The sequence below is a fragment of the Balaenoptera ricei genome, chromosome 7 (assembly GCF_028023285.1).
Source record: "Balaenoptera ricei isolate mBalRic1 chromosome 7, mBalRic1.hap2, whole genome shotgun sequence".
In the NCBI taxonomy this organism is placed as follows: Eukaryota; Metazoa; Chordata; class Mammalia; order Artiodactyla; family Balaenopteridae; genus Balaenoptera; species Balaenoptera ricei.
In genome coordinates, this window is record NC_082645.1 from 31047116 (window position 1) to 31064992 (window position 17877).

Here is a 17877-nt window from a genome sequence, read left to right on the forward strand (position 1 = left end):
GGCTAAACCAGAATTTAATTCAGGTCTATATTTTTCTAAAGCCCATATTAGGCTCTTTATACAGGTTAGTCACAGACATTAGTGGACAAAGTAGCTGATGTTTCATAAAAAGCAAATTTCTGAGCTTCATTCCAAGGACCTTAGGTTATTTTGATGTAGGTGGAATGAGGAGAGCTCACTGAGAAACTCTGTTTTGCATCATGCTGCTCTGATATCTTCTAATTCCTTAATCTTTATTAAAATTAATTATGAACCAAGCATTCACATTTCTAGTTGGAAACTGTCACTGGTAACCTTGATCAGACGTAAAAATCCTTGATCAGAACTTGTTTCACCCATGGAAAAAAATATAATTTCAAAGAGAGCCCAAGAAGAATCTTGATTCAGGCATTTTTAATATACATCCCCTTGTTTGTAAGCAATCTTAATGTCATTATCAGGTCTATATATACATATAATTAAGTTAGCCTTAGAACATCTTCACGTACCTTTAGCCGTTATCGATATAAATAGTCTCCATCTTGATCCATGAAGCAAGTCTTCAGTTATTTCTAAGTCCTATGGCCAACAAGAGAGGAGAAGCTGACTCCAGACAGTAGGCTTCCTTTCAGTCAGGGAGTTGATTCTGGAAGAAAGCAGTAGAAGGGAAATTGCAGGAAGATAAGCCAATGAGATGAAAGGGCTTTGTAGCTACATGAATGAGAAAAGCTGGGAGACTGACACAGGTGAAATTCATACTAGGGAAGCTGCATTTAGCATAACGTTTTTTTTTTAATCTGCACAGTATTTACAGCTCAGTCACATTGCAAATACCTCTGTGCTCACTGCTTACGTTTATTTTTAATTGGGCAGGAGGCAATCTGGACTAGATATAGGCATATTTGCTTGAGAGTGGAAAGCTACAGAAACACTTCTGCCCCAACTGACCATGTGTTTTCTGAATCAGCCTATGTAATCCATCTAAAGAATAGGTGGAAACTTTCCCTTTTGTAAGACCAAGCACTCATTCACACATATTATTTTCTTGAAATGTATTTTTATTACATTACAATTTTTTCACCATTATTAAAAACACTTATTAAGTTTTTCTATTCAAAGTAATATGTTGGCAGATGTATTTCTTGTCCTCCAGGCAGATTTAGCAATTGATTAAAACTCTATGACCTTACAGAACAGAACAATCTGTCTCTTTTCTTCAATTATACTGATGGCCATTTTGCATACAGTCAAATATAAACTCTAACAAACCAGATCAGAGGGCCTGTATACCATCTTTCTATATCTGGTGGGTTTTACCAATAGCACACAGTGAGTCAAGAAATAATGAAGCTTTTTCTGTAATAGTATACTGTAATTCTGTACGGCTCTCACTGAGGTTTTATATGCCTAGTTAATCCAAAGCAAGGATGAACCCAGTGCAGAATATTAAAAAAAAAAAAAAATCACAGAAAATTTATTGGACCATTTGATCTCCTCTGGATTTTTACAAAATCAGCTATTCGACAAGATAAGATCCTAAATCTACAGACTCAAAGTAGTTACAAACAAAGCCACCTCACAAACATATTCTGTAGTTAATATACTATACTGATGGCCACACAGCGTTCAATTTTCTACTCCATATTGCCAGATAAAAGAGGTTTTGAAAATTCACACAGTCGGTTTTCAAACAACCCCTATTTTGTCAAGTTTAATTTACAGTAGTAAACTCCAAGCACGGACTAGAATTGATCAACATTCTTTTGGCACCAACTTCAGCAATAAATGTAAAGGCAAACAGCATGCACATATACATCTACAAATGACAGAAGCACCTGTTCTCCACGTGCAAAAGAGAGTACTTTAAACCCAGGTCAAGGATACAGAATGTGATTTACAACTGACTACATCAATTTAATGCATTTTTTTCCTCAGGAGAGAAGAGACTATAGTGCAGTTAAAATAACAGTTTTTTAGAACTAAACTCTAAAGGTCTCTTTAGCAATGTCTATCATACTGTTCCAAAGTTAATCAAACCATCAACAAATACTTATTGATTAATATTAATAAATTTATTTTTAATATTGTATCAATTTATTATTCATATACTATGGGCTCTGGGGATATGCAGGGATATGCCACCCCAAAATATGCCACTTTGACAAAAGAATTATTTTGAGCTGAAGGCATTTGAGTTGCTAAAATCTCTTATTTTCCTAAAAGCAGAACCTCCCCAAAGAATTCAGTTGTCATAAATCCCCCCTCCAAAAATTCTACCCTTGGAGATAAGAAGGAAAGAAGTCAGCACGAAACCCAAACAAATGTCAAAAAACTATCATAGAGCCTATCTATTTTCCAAGGTCACATTATCTTTCAAAAAATTCATTTTTGTTTCCGTAAGTGCCCTTCCCCCACACTTCTAAGTTATTTGTTCACGGAAGTGCCCTCTGCCTTTCCCTTTCCCCAATAAGATGGTATACAAGCTCTCAAATCTCAATGCTCCTTTGACTATTCACTTCTTTTTGTGATGCCCCCATGCATGTAAAATTAAAAATTAATAACTGTATATGCCTTTTCTCCTATTAATCTGTCTGTGGTCAGTTTAATTCATAGTGCCCCATTCCTCCCCCAACCACTGAACCTAAAAGGGTAGAGAAGAAGTTCTTCCTCCCCTACAGTTCATAACTATACTGTATTCTACTAAGAGTGTTCCAGTTAAACATTCCTGAATGATCTTTATATGACTCAAATTCTCAGAGCTACTTGGGTGAATAAGGAACAGAAGAACCTGCTATGTAATTGAATTTAAGAACCAAACACACACACACACACACACACCCTCAGATTTATTAACTACTGTGCCCTTGTATAATTCTCTTAATTTAACAAATTCTCAGTTTTCTCTCTGTAAAGGAAATTATTACCCAAGATAAATGCATTCTTCAAGATGTTAATAGGTATTTTGTAAAATAAATAAATGAATATAGGAGATGAATGGAGTTGTAGTTAAATGTGAAAAACACTGGGGAAATAAAGTTGAATATATTCATTACAATATGATATTTCAGCAACTGAAATACGCTAATATATATTTTGACTCTCTTAGAAATGTTCAGTGTCCCAAATTAATCCAAGGAACAATCCATATTGATGGAGCTAAGAGTCCCTTTTAGCTTTTGCCAACTACAAATTGGCACTTGCCATCTACCTCTACAAGGAATAAATCATGAGCCACTGCAGCTGCTGACCCCTTCAAGACCCCATGAAAGGAGTTCAGGGTGGAGATCAGGAATGAGGTACTCTGTGCCCTGGGAAAAACTGGCAGAACAGGGCTTCAGATAGTTAGATATTTTCAGGAGAAGATTTTATGAGCCCAATTCTTGCATCTCCTCGTTCTAGAAAAGCACTAAAATCATTAATGGTGACACATGCTCCTCGTGATCAGCAGCAAGCCTCTGCCAAAACGTGTGCTTGACTGCAGGTACCGCCCACCCCCCCTTCACTAAAATCATGTATAACACTGACCCTCCCCTCTACCTCTTTGGGGATGTTTCTCAGAGCTATCTGAAATGCCATCTCCCAGGCTATAGTCTTCATGTTGCCCCAGATAAAACTTAACTCACAACTCTCGGCTTGTGCAATTTTTTTTTTCAGTCAATACTTTTATTTTATTTTTTTTTTTTTTTTAATGTCTGAAACATTTATATTAACATATTTCCATACATATTTCCATACAAATACAAATATAAGATTTTTAGAAATTTCATGTAATGTCTGAAACATTTATATTAACATGTTTCCATACAAATAACCCAATGAAAGTTTAGTATTAGTTGTTTGTTTTTTTATACTGCAGGTTCTTATTAGGCATCAGTTTTATACACATCAGTGTATACATGTCAATCCCAATCGCCCAATTCAGCACACCACCATCCCCACCTCACCGCAGTTTTCCCCCCTTGGTGTCCATATGTCCATTCTCTACATCTGTGTCTCAACTTCTGCCCTGCAAACTGGCTCATCTGTACCATTTTTCTAGGTTCCGCATACATGCATTAATAGACGATATTTGTTTTTCTCTTTCTGACTTACTTCACTCTGTATGACAGTCTCTAGATCCATCCACGTCTCAACAAATGACTCAATTTCGTTCCTTTTTATGGCTGAGTAATATTCCATTGTATATATGTACCACAACTTCTTTATCCATTCGTCTGTTGATGGGCATTTAGGTTGCTTCCATGACCTGGCTATTGTAAATAGTGCTGCAATGAACATTCGGGTGCATGTGTCTTTTTGAATTACGGTTTTCTCTGGGTATATGCCCAGTAGTGGGATTGCTGGGTCATATGGTAATTCTATTTTTAGTTTTTTAAGGAACCTCCATATTGTTCTCCATAGTGGCTGTATCAATTTACATTCCCACCAACAGTGCAAGAGGGTTCCCTTTTCACCACACCCTCTCCAGCATTTGTTGTTTGTAGATTTTCTGATGATGCCCATTCTAACAGGAGTGAGGTGATACCTCATTGTAGTTTTGATTTGCATTTCTCTAATAATTAGTGATGTTGAGCATCTTTTCATGTGCTTCGTGGCCATCTGTATGTCTTCTTTGGAGAAATGTCTATTTAGGTCTTCTGCCCATTTTTGGATTGGGGTGTTTGTTTCTTTGATATTGAGCTGAATGAGCTGTTTATATATTTTGGAGATTAATCCTTTGTCCGTTGATTCGTTTGCAAATATTTTCTCCCATTCTGAGGGTTGTCTTTTCGTCTTGTTTATGGTTTCCTTTGCTGTGCAAAAGCTTTGAAGTTTCATTAGGTCCCATTTGTTTATTTTTGTTTTTATTTCCATTACTCTAGGAGGTGGATCAAAAAAGATCTTGCTGTGATTTATGTCAAAGAGTGTTCTTCCTATGTTTTCCTCTAAGAGTTTTATAGTGTCCAGTCTTATATTTAGGTCTCTAATCCATTTTGAGTTTATTTTTGTGTATGGTGTTAGGGAGTATTCTAATTTCATTCTTTTACATGTAGCTGTCCAGTTTTCCCAGCACCACTTATTGAAGAGACTGTCTTTTCTCCATTGTATATCTTTGCCTCCTTTGTCATAGATTAGTTGACCATAGGTGCGTGGGTTAATCTCTGGGCTTTCTATCTTGTTCCATTGATCTATGTTTCTGTTTTTGTGCCAGTACCATATTGTCTTGATTACTGTAGCTTTGTAGTATAGTCTGAAGTCAGGGAGTCTGATTCCTCCAGCTCCATTTTTTTGCCTCAAGACTGCTTTGGCTATTCGGGGTCTTTTGTGTCTCCATACAAATTTTAAGATGATTTGTTCTAGCTCCGTAAAAAATGCCATTGGTAATTTGATAGGGATTGCATTGAATCTGTAGATTGCTTTGGGTAGTATACTCATTTTCACAATGTTGATTCTTCCAATCCAAGAACATGGTATATCTCTCCATCTGTTGGTATCATCTTTAATTTCTTTCATCAGTGTCTTATAGTTTTCTGCATACAGGTCTTTTGTCTCCCTAGGTAGGTTTATTCCTAGGTATTTTATTCTTTTTGTTGCAATGGTAAATGGGAGTGTTTCCATAATTTCTCTTTCAGATTTTTCATCATTAGTGTATAGGAATGCAAGAGATTTCTGTGCATTAATTTTGTATCCTGCAACTTTACCATATTCATTAATTAGCTCTAGCAGTTTTCTGGTGGCAGTTTTAGGATTCTCTATGTATAGTATCATGTCATCCGCAAACAGTGACAGTTTTACTTCTTCTTTTCCAATTTGTATTCCTTTTATTTCTTTTTCTTCTCTGATTGCCGTGGCTAGGACTTCCAAAACTATGTTGAATAATAGTGGTGAGAGTGGACATCCTTGTCTCGTTCCTGATCTTAGAGGAAATGCTTTCAGTTTTTCACCATTGAGAATGATGTTTGCTGTGGGTTTGTCATATATGGCCTTTATTATGTTGAGGTAGGTTCCCTCTATGCCCACTTTCTGGAGAGTTTTTATCAGAAATGGGTGTTGAATTTTGTCAAAAGCTTTTTCTGCATCTATTGAGATGATCATATGGTTTTTATTCTTCAATTTGTTAATATGGTGTATCACATTGATTGATTTGCGTATATTGAAGAATCCTTGCATCCCTGGGATAAATCCCACTTGATCGTGGTGTATGATCCTTTTAATGTGTTGTTGGATTCTGTTTGCTAGTATTTTGTTGAGGATTTTTGCATCTATATTCATCAGTGATATTGGTCTGTAATTTTCTTTTTTTGTAGTGTCTTTGTCTGGTTTTGGTATCAGGGTGATGGTGGCCTCATAGAATGAGTTTGGGAGTGTTCCTTCCTCTGCAATTTTTTGGAAGAGTTTGAGAAGGATGGGTGTTAGCTCTTCTCTAAATGTTTGATAGAATTCACCTGTGAAGCCATCTGGTCCTGGACTTTTGTTTGTTGGAAGATTTTTAATCACAGTTTCAATTTCATTACTTGTGATTGGTCTGTTCATATTTTCTATTTCTTCCTGGTTCAGTCTTGGAAGGTTATACCTTTCTAAGAATTTGTCCATTTCTTCCAGGTTGTCCATTTTATTGGCATAAAGTTGCTTGTAGTAGTCTCTTAGGATGCTTTGTATTTCTGCAGTGTCTGTTGTAACTTCTCCTTTTTCATTTCTGATTTTATTGATTTGAGTCCTCTCCCTCTTTTTCTTGATGAGTCTGGCTAATGGCTTATCAATTTTGTTTATCTTCTCAAAGAACCAACTTTTAGTTTTATTGATCTTTGCTATTGTTTTCTTTGTTTCTATTTCATTTATTTCTGCTCTGATCTTTATGATTTCTTTCCTTCTGCTAACTTTGGGTTTTGTTTGTTCTTCTTTCTCTAGTTTCTTTAAGTGTAAGGTTAGATTGTTTACTTGAGCTTTTTCTTGTTTCTTTAGGTAGGCTTGTATAGCTATAAACTTCCCTCTTAGAACTGCTTTTGCTGCATCCCATAGGTTTTGGGTCGTCGTGTTTTCATTGTCATTTGTCTCTAGGTATTTTTTTATTTCCTCTTTGATTTCTTCAGTGATCTCTTGGTTATTTAGTAACGTATTGTTTAGCCTCCATGTGTTTGTCCTTTTTACGTTTTTTTCCCTGTAATTCATTTCTAATCTCATAGCATTGTGGTCAGAAAAGATGCTTGATATGATTTCAATTTTCTTAAATTTACTGAGGCTTGATTTGTGACCCAAGATGTGATCTATCTTGGAGAATGTTCCGTGCGCACTTGAGAAGAACGTGTAATCTGCTGTTTTTGGATGGAATGTCCGATATATATCAATTAAATCTATCTGGTCTATTGTGTCATTTAAAGCTTCTGTTTCCTTATTTATTTTCATTTTGGATGATCTGTCCATTGGTGTAAGTGAGGTGTTAAAGTCCCCCACTATTATTGTGTTACTGTCGATTTCCTCTTTTATAGCTGTTAGCAGTTGCCTTATGTATTGAGGTGCTCCTATGTTGGGTGCATATATATTTATAATTGTTATATCTTCTTCTTGGATTGATCCCTGGATCATTATGTAGTGTCCTTCCTTGTCTCTTGTAACATTCTTTAATTTAAAGTCTATTTTATCTGATATGAGTATAGCTACTCCAGCTTTCTTTTGATTTCCATTTGCATGGAATATCTTTTTCCATCCCATCACTTTCAGTCTGTATGTGTCCCTAGGTCTAAAGTGGGTCTCTTGTAGACAGCATATATATGGGTCTTGTTTTTGTATCCATTCAGCCAGTCTATGTCTTTTGGTTGGGGCATTTAATCCATTCACGTTTAAGGTAATTATCGAGATGTATGTTCCTATGACCATTTTCTTAATTGTTTTGGGCTTGTTTTTGTAGGTCCTTTTCTTCTCTTGTGTTTCCCACTTAGAGAAGTTCCTTTAGCATTTGTTGTAGAGCTGGTTTGGTGGTGCTGAATTCTCTTAGCTTTTGCTTGTCTGTAAAGCTTTTGATTTCTCCATCAAATCTAAATGAGATCCTTGCCGGGTAGAGTAATCTTGGTTGTAGGTTCTTCCCTTTCATCACTTTAAGTATATCATGCCACTCCCTTCTGGCTTGCAGAGTTTCTGCTGAGAAATCAGCTGTTAACCTTATGGGAGTTCCCTTGTATGTTATTTGTCGTTTTTCCCTTGCTGCTTTCAATAATTTTTCTTTGTCTTTAATTTTTGCCACTTTGATTACTATGTGTCTCGGCGTGTTTCTCCTTGGGTTTATCCTGTATGGGACTCTCTGCGCTTCCTGGACTTGGGTGGCTATTTCCTTTCCCATGTTAGGGAAGTTTTCGACTATAATCTCTTCAAATATTTTCTCTGGTCCTTTCTCTCTCTCTTCTCCTTCTGGGACCCCTATAATGCGAATGTTGTTGCGTTTAATGTTGTCCCAGAGGTCTCTTAGGCTGTCTTCATTTCTTTTCATTCTTTTTTCTTTAGTCTGTTCCGCAGCAGTGAATTCCATCATTCTGTCTTCCAGGTCACTTATCCGTTCTTCTGCCTCAGTTATTCTGCTATTGATTCCTTCTAGTGTAGTTTTCATTTCAGTTATTGTATTGGTCATCTCTGTTTGTTTGTTCTTTAATTCTTCTAGGTCTTTGTTAATCATTTCTTGCATCTTCTCAATCTTTGCCTCCATTCTTATTCCAAGGTCCTGGATCATCTTCACTATCATTATTCTGAATTCTTTTTCTGGAAGGTTGCCTATCTCCACTTCATTTAGTTGTTTTTCTGGGGTTTTTTCTTGTTCCTTCATCTGGTACATAGCCCTCTGCCTTTTCATCTTCTCTATCTTTCTGTAACTGTGGTTTTTGGTCCACAGGCTGCAGGATTATAGTTTTTCTTGCTTCTGTTGTCTGCCCTCTGGTGGTTGAGGCTATCTAAGAGGCTTGATGGGAGGCTCTGGTGGTGGGTAGAGCTGACTGTTGCTGTGGTGGTCAGAGCTCAGTAAAGCCTTAATCCACTTGACTGTTGATGGGTGGGGCTGGGTTCCCTCCCTGTTGCTGTGGCGGTCAGAGCTCAGTAAAACCTTAATCCACTTGACTGTTGATGGGTGGGGCTGGGTTCCCTCCCTGTTGGCTGTTTTGCCTGAGGCAACCCAACACTGGAGCCTACCCGTGCTCTTTGGTGGGGTTAATGGCAGACTCTGGGAGGGCTCACGCCAAGGAGAACTTCCCAGAACCTCTGCTGCCAGTGTCCTTATCCCCACGGTGAAACAGAGCCACCACTCACCTCTGCAGGAGACCCCCCAACACCAGCAGGTAGGTCTGGTTCAGTCTCCCCCTGGCTCACTGCTCCTTCCCCTGGGTCCTGATGCACACATTACTTTGTGTGTGCCCTCCAAGAGTGGGGTCTCTGTTTCCCCCAGTCCCGTCAAAGTCCTGCAATCCAATTCCCACTAGGCTTCAAAGTCTGATTCTCTAGGAATTCCTCCTCCCGTTGCCTGACCCCCAGGTTGGGAAGCCTGACGTGGGGCTCAGAACCTTTACTCCAGTGGGTGGACTTCTGTGGTATAAGTGTTCGCCAGTCTGTGAGTCACCCACCCAGCAGTTACGGGGTTTGATTTTACTCTGCTTGCGCCCCTCCTACCGTCTCACTGTGGCTTCTCCTCTGTCCTTGGACGTGGGGTATCCTCCTTGGTGAAGTCCAGGGTCTTCCTGTCAATGATGGTCCAGCAGTCAGTTGTGATCCAGTCAATACTTTTAAAATGCATAATTTTATAAAATTCAAAGTCAATAACTTAGATTCATGGGAATTTGCTGGGCCTGCTTTCTGAAACTAATCTAATCATGCCTCACATCAAGGTGAATACAAGAAAAATGGAATGACCTGAACTGCACTGAAAATATTAACATACTCAAAAGATGCTACATAATTCTTTTGTTTTTCAATTAAAATATAAATAAGATTAATTTTTAAATTAACATGTACTACTTTATAGCATTCTACCTATGATGAATTATTTCTTAGTTTAAACTCTAACATATAAAGAAGACATACAGTCCAATATTTTTTTTTTAACACTTAGTGTAGACAGCTACAACAAAAGACCAATGAAAAGCCAACCTAACCTGATTTTGCAGTAGAGAACAAACTGTTATCACTGCATTACTCTAATAATGATGATAACAATAATAGTCATTTTATATTAAGCTTTAATTTATCAGTTAGATACTGTGTTACAAGTTTTGGATGTATTTCAATTTTGAAACCAAATCCCCCTAAAGCTGAGTTCCCCTACCTAGTTTATGATTAACCTCTCTGTCCAAAACTTTATTCCCTTTCTTGTCCAGTCCCTGTTCCCCTCAGGATTGAGGAGTATCAAAGAAAAGGGGGAATTGAAACTGAGCAGGACTCTGTCCCAGGTACAAAAGCCCCTCCATGTCCCCTGTTTCTTGTTTGTAGAAAAAAGGCTTTAGTCTCTTAGGCCCTCCCTGAGTTCTGAAGAGCAGACTCAAGCAGTTACTAATTAGAGAAGTGAAGAAATGCAGACACAAAAGAAAAATAGTTAAGCAAGAAAAGTAATGATAGCTTAAACAGTTCAGTGATAAGGCAGAGTCACAGAGATATTCCTAATTCCCCCTCAGAGATATACATAACAATCTGACATATACCTTTGAGTTGTTTTGCAGAAGCTAAGATGCCCACCCAATGGAGAATGTTGACTACATTCTGACCACAGCACAGCACATAGACCCCAGACTGGTTGGAACCAGAAGGCTGATGATTAAGATTTCCAAAACATCACCCTATTACCTCATCACAAACCAATGAAGAATGTCCATGAGCTGATCATGGACCCTCAGCCCTAATGCTGCCTGAAATGTCCCCTTGCCTGAAAGCCATCAGGGAGTTGGGTCTTTTGAGCATGAGCTGCCGGTTCTCCTTGCTTGGCACCCTGCAATAAATGCTGTACTTTCCTGCACTATAACCTGGTGTCAGTAGATTGGCTTCGCTGCACATCAGGAGTGCTGACTTGAGTTTGGTTTGGTAACAATCTTAATTCTTACACATGCCCTAAGAGACAGATAAAAATTTTATTCTAATAAAAAGCTAAGTTTTAGAAATGTTAATGTACTATAAGGGAGGAAAGAAAACTCTTCCTCTACCTTTCTCATTTCAATGGCTGGGACATCAAACTGATAAAAATAGATGACAATAGAAAAAAACAGATTTAAGCACGTGCATACACACAGGAATTCACAAGGAAATGTGATTCAAGGAGAAAGTCAGAATTTGAGGGGTATATATGTTGCAGGAAGGGGGACCCTTTCCAGGGCCCAAGAATGGGCATTGTCTAACCCTCGGAAATGAACTGTCTGAGGAGACACACGCCCTGACAAAGCAAGAGACTTTACTGTGAAGGGGCGCCTGGGCAGAGAGCAATAGGGCGAGGGAAGCCAGGAGAACTGCTCTGCCACGTGGCTTGCAGTCTCAGGTTTTATGGTAACGGGGTTAGTTTCCGGGTTGTCTCTGGCCAATCATTCTGACTCAAGGTCATTCCTGGTGGTGCATGCATCGCTCAGCCAAGATGGGTTCCAGAGAGATGGATTCTGGGAGGTTGGTAGGACACAGAGGTTAGCACCTCCCCTCTCCTTTTGACCTTTCCCGAATTCTTCCAGTTGGTGGTAGCTTGTTAGTTCCGTGTTCCTTACCAGGACTTCCTGTTGTAAGATAACTCATGCAAGTGGTTACTATCATGCCTGGCAAGGGTGGGCGTTTTAGGTCAGTGGTTCCCCTAACATATATACCATCTTAGGGTAAACAAAGACAAAAAGGGTTTGGGGTTTCTGGAGAAGGGGAGGTAAGTTACAGGAAGGAGACCAGAAAATTTATCAAAAAAATGTTAAACAAGGGTTATTTAGTAAGGATGGTAATGCAGATTTAAATCAGTGCCTTCTCCATTGTTAAGAGTTATTAAGAGTCCTCCCCCTCCCTGTTAGAGGAGCCAGAGACACCTTTACAAATGGAAATTCCCTTTATAAACGTTAATTTTCTTTACAAAAGGGAAGCTTATGCTCTCCTTTTAGTTTTTCCTTCACCTGCTGCTCCTCAGCTCAAAATAATCCTTACACCAAAGAAGGATATTTTGGGGTGGCATATTCTGATCCTTATCAATCCTTTACGAAAGTCAAATAGGTAATAAATTGTGGCACTGGCATTTGACATCTGATAAGCTGTTTCTTAATTAAGGATGTTGTACTGCAAACACACATAATAATCTGACACATTTAGCAATAGACATTCTCACTATGATATTTTGTGGCTTTGAGGCATTAAGAATAAAATACTTTCTCCGAATAGCTATAAATTGGAATCATATTTGTAAAGTTGAATCTCAATCTCACTTAATTTGTTAAGTTTGCTGAAAGCAATGCTCTTGTCTGAGGCCTTGTGCACCAACCCGCTGACAGTCATATAGACAAGTCGATTAAAGACCTGAATAGAATAATTTTCCTTTTTTATATCTTCATGGCCTGCAGATATTTTGGGCTGGGTCTCAGGCACTCTGGGATTTGGAAGATTAAAGGCCACCAGACTCTGACTGTGGGAGGGAATGATAAACTGTTTCTCTCCTAGTACGTCTACCAGAACAAGGCAGATTTCAGGAATGAAGTAGTAATGATAAGAATTGACTAATCTGTTCTCATCAGTTCCCAGAACCTACCTTTGAGCAGCCCCATCCAAGCTGTCTACAGCCCACTGACCCCAAGGAAGACTGGAATTAGTTTAAAAAATCGGAGAAAGATCCTAAAAATTCTATTCTGATGGCTCACTCCCATACAATTTGTATACCAGAATACTGCTAAGTCGATTTTAATTTAGGGATAAACAGCAGAGTGAGAATTTTTGTTCAGCTCTATGCTGATGCTTAAATTTATTTTAATAAAAAATATCAAATCCTCATATTTCATAATTAGTGATAAAGTACAGAAATCAAAATATCAAAATGTAAAGAAAACACACTGACTTAATTTTTAACCTGAAAAAGTAAATGAGTCCGCAATTTCGCAATTTACAAGTATAAATGATGCAACGGATCCTTTGAGTAGTAGCACACTGTGAACCTAGAGATACAGTCAAAAACTTAAGTACCTTCATATTTTACCCATAGACACTTTTTTATTCAGACACATAGAATTTGTGTAGTATTGTCATTCTTCAGGATGCAGAGCGTTATCAAAACTTTTCAGTGACACTGACATCATCATTTCCTCATTACTCCCTCATTACTCAAATCTCAAAATTAAAGATATTGACATATCCGAGGATTTATTTCCAACTCCTCTGGCTTACATCCTGACCCACAGCTTTAAAATTTGCTGAAAAGATTTTAGCTATCAGAGAAGATTGTATGAAGTGTTTCTAAAATTTGGGGTGTATAAAAACCACCTTAGAAGCTTGTTAAAATGAAAGTTCCCAGGTCTGATCTTGGACATGGATGAGTGATTTACTGGGTCTTGAAGGATACCTGATAACAAGCATTTTAAACAAGCATTCTAGGTGAGACAGTCTAAAACAAGTTAGCCACAGATCACACTGTGAGAAATGGTACAGTACTAGGGATACAGAAAGAGTGCACAGAGGACAGCTTCGGCTTCTGTACTATTTGTGAAAACTGCTGTTGGTCTTCAACCCAGACTAGATAAAGACAAGGTGTAACACTAATGACACTAAAACTTCTGTAAGAGTTACTCTCCTGGGTAACTTGATACCTTTTTTTTACCTTGGGTAATCCAGTATTGTCTTGGAGTGCTTTGCATTTGGAATTTAGCTTGGATTAAGTTAAACAACCTTCTCTTCTCCCTCTAAGCACATTGCTAAATTCAGCATGTTTCATGTAACTTAAATAACAAACCAATTTAAAGGATAAAAGCCAACATTATTTCTGAGTGAGGGGAAAACTGTTAGAATTTTCTAAGGAGCTGAAATAAACATGTAGGTAAGAGACTCTAGCAGATACAAATCATTTTAAATTTTTTCAAAGGCCTCTTGAACATCTAATATGAAAAGTGATGCAAATAAGGACACTTTTTATAGTGTTGGACAGAACTCTTATAACACATGGAACACTGGATTAAGGAGAAATAAAAACAGTGGTGACTGAAAAGTATGTAAAAAGAGATGAAAACACACGGATTTTACTGGTCTTTCTTTACATTTTCTAGCAAAGAGAGTAAGTATATAGTGAAATGTCAAGTTGAAATAAAACACACTTTTACCCTTTTATATCTTACCAAATTATTTTCCCCTTTGTAGCAGAGATAATATAGATTGGTTAGCATTTTCAAATAAATGTCTCTAGAAAAAAATGTTGCCTATAAAATAGACAAAGCCAAAATGGATATTTATAAAACCCTGACTATATCCTTTTACACTTATCATTGCTCCTCAAAATAAATCCCCACATGTAATAAATCTGTGTTATAGATGATGAACATCCAACTAGTTGGATGATTTAAAATTTTACTTAAATGTTTAATATGTAATCAGAACCAAACTGATCATTAATTATGTAGGAAATAATTTTTGTGTGGAATCTATAGAAACACCAAATAGAAACAGACCATTACCAAAACAACTCTTTTTTTTCCCACAAAATAAATAGCAGGAAAATTAGATGAACTCAAGAAATAACGACACTTGGAGCAGGTACTGAATTTCCTTATTTTTTCACCTATGAAGACCTTATTGGTCTTATTATCAAGTTTAAAAAACCTTAAATTATTAAGTGAGTCATGAACATTGAGGAATTACTTTCTCATGAATTATTGACACTTGATTGCATTAGTTACATATTCATTTCACTGTCATAATTCAAACTCAACTTTAACTAAATCTATGGTGCAGAGATAGACCTGCTGCAGTTCCAGATTTATTGATAGAGATTTAAGAGGTCTCTGCTGTATTCAAATTACTTTATATCCATTTAACACATTTGCTCTAATTAAAAAGTAAGACTTCACTTTCTTGCTGGTCTCCCTGTGTGTATGCTGGGGCCATTTAGCTCAAAGAAAAAGTGACAGATCGAATGAAAATGTTAAAATATAAATTACATACTTTAAGTTGCTTTCTCTGTATTTAGAAATGGAATCTGATAAAAGTTTAAATTTTAATGAATGGATCCTGATTTTCTATATATTCATTTCCCAAGTTAATAATACCTTACATATAGGAAATGTCTAAGGCAAATTAAGAGATACATGGGTTTTCAATTAGATCTAATTGAAGGGAAACACCCCCATTGTCAGGGTACTCAACTGATTTGTAGAGTCAGTTGAGACAGTGGAATGTTAGCCTACAGCTTTATTTCAAATTCATTTACTTCTGAAGTTAAACCTAAAGGCTTCCCAGAATGAGAGAAAATAACAGAAACTCTTCACCTCATCTTTGAAAACTGGAATGATGGGCTTGGATTTTGACCTACTCATTTAGGTTTAACATAGGATTACCTAACTAGTAGATTTCACTTTTATGGTTTTTCTACCAAATTGGTTCTGATCCACATCAAGAGCCAGGAACTCATGATTCTCTAAGTAGCTACTCAAAGAAGACTTCTGTTGCCACACAGAGAGGTAAGAAACTTTAATCACATTAGGTGATCTCCTAAGACTCCAACTGCTCTAGAGTATGCAACCATAGCTACAGATGTTCAGTTCAACGATAACATTTAGCTAATGAGACCAAAGATCTAACCAGTTGCCTTTATTCTATTCCATAGCCACCGATTTCACTTATTTTTTCATTCATTTATTCTTTCATTGACACTCCCTGATGTGCCTGGCACTCTGGGATGGAAGCTGGAGTCATTAATATATATATAAAGAAAAACACCCATCAGGGAGTACTAGAAAAATTTTACTTCATCATTTTCCAGATGTGCCATCAGTTCTAGCAGTACATTAGCATCCAAGGAAGTGTACTAAGTCAAGGCTTTTAGATATTAGTGATAATGAAAACAGTCAAAGACATAAAACTCACAAACGTACAGGTGCCACGGAGATAATGGAAATGAGTAAAAGGATCAATAAATATTGTGGTGGGCTTGAAGGTACAGCCTGCCTTGCAGAATTTCAATCTACTGCTGCCAAATCTAATTTTTAAGAGAGGCTGGTAATTCTGGGGTTTTTTTGTTATTTTTTTATGTGACTCTCATGTTTTATTTAATAATTGCTCAATTTAAAAAGCAAACAAACAAAACAATGGATGGCCAAAATTTATTTGGCCTCCAGATATGAACCAATAGCCATCATTTATCAAATTCTATCATAAGGCCCAAATCAGCAAAATTACTGAGATCCTAAGTTGTTTCTTTCTTTAAACAGTAACAGTTTGGTGAGTGCTTTGAGCAGAGCATATGTTGCTATATATACAGATGAACAAATTTATGATTGTGTTTTAAAAAATGGATAATTTTGTACGTAATATTTTTTAAAGTTCCTTTTTTACAGTTAATAATATGTTTGGGGATCATTTTATGTTAGTATATGAAGAAGTACATTTGTTACACTAACTATGGTTTATATTCCTTCCTATGGATATACCATACATTGTTTTGCCAATTCCCCTTTTTTATTTAAATTGAGGGTATAGTTGATTTACAATATTATATAAGTTTCAGGTATACAACATAGTGATTCACAATTTTTAAAGATTATACTCCAATTTACCATTGCAACAAAAAGAATAAAATATTTAGGAATAAACCTACCTAAGGAGACAAAAGACCTGTATGCAGAAAATTATAGGACACTGATGAAAGAAATTAAAGATGATACAAATAGATGGAGAGATATACCATGTTCTTGGATTGGAAGAATCAACATTGTGAAAATGACTCTACTACCCAAAGCAATCTACAGATTCAATGCAATACCTATCAAACTACCACTGGCATTTTTCACAGAATTAGAACAAAAAATTTCACAATTTGGATGGAAACACAAAAGACCCCGTATAGCCAAAGCAATCTTGAGAAAGAAAAACGGAGCTGGAGGAATCAGGCTCCCTGACTTCAGACTATACTACAAAGGTACAGTAACCAAGACAGTATGGTACTGGCACAAAAACAGAAATATAGATCAATGGAACAGTATAGAAAGCCCAGAGATAAACTCACGCACATATGGTCACCTTATCTTTGATAAAGGAGGCAAGAATATACAGTGGAGAAAAGACAGCCTCTTCAATAATGGTGCTGGGAAAACTGGACAGCTACATGTAAACATATGAAATTAGAACACTCCCTAACACCATACACAAAAATAAACTCAAAATGGAATAAAGACCTAAATGTAAGGCCAGACACTATCAAAATCTTAGAGGAAAACATAGGCAGAACACTCTATGACATAAATCACAGCAAGATCCTTTTTCACCCACCTCCTAGAGAAATGGAAATAAAAACACAAATAAACAAATGGGACCTAATGACACTTAAAAGCTTTGTACAGCAAAGGAAACCATAACCAAGACGAAAAGACAACCCTCAGAATGGGAGAAAATATTTGCAAATGAAGCAACTGACAAAGGATTAATCTCCAAGATTTACAAGCAGCTCATGCAGCTCAATATCAAAAAAACAAACAACCCAATCCAAAAATAGGCAGAAGACCTAAATAGACATTTCTCCAAAGAAGATATACAGATTGCCAACAGACACATGAAAGGATGCTCAACATCACTAATCATTAGAGAAATGCAAATCAAAACTACAATGAGATATCATCTCACACCAGTCAGAATGGCCATCATCAAAAACTCTACAAACAATAAATGCTGGAGAGGGTGTGGAGAAAAGGGAACCCTCTTGCACTGTTGGTGGGAATGTAAATTGATACAGCCACTATGGAGAACAGTATG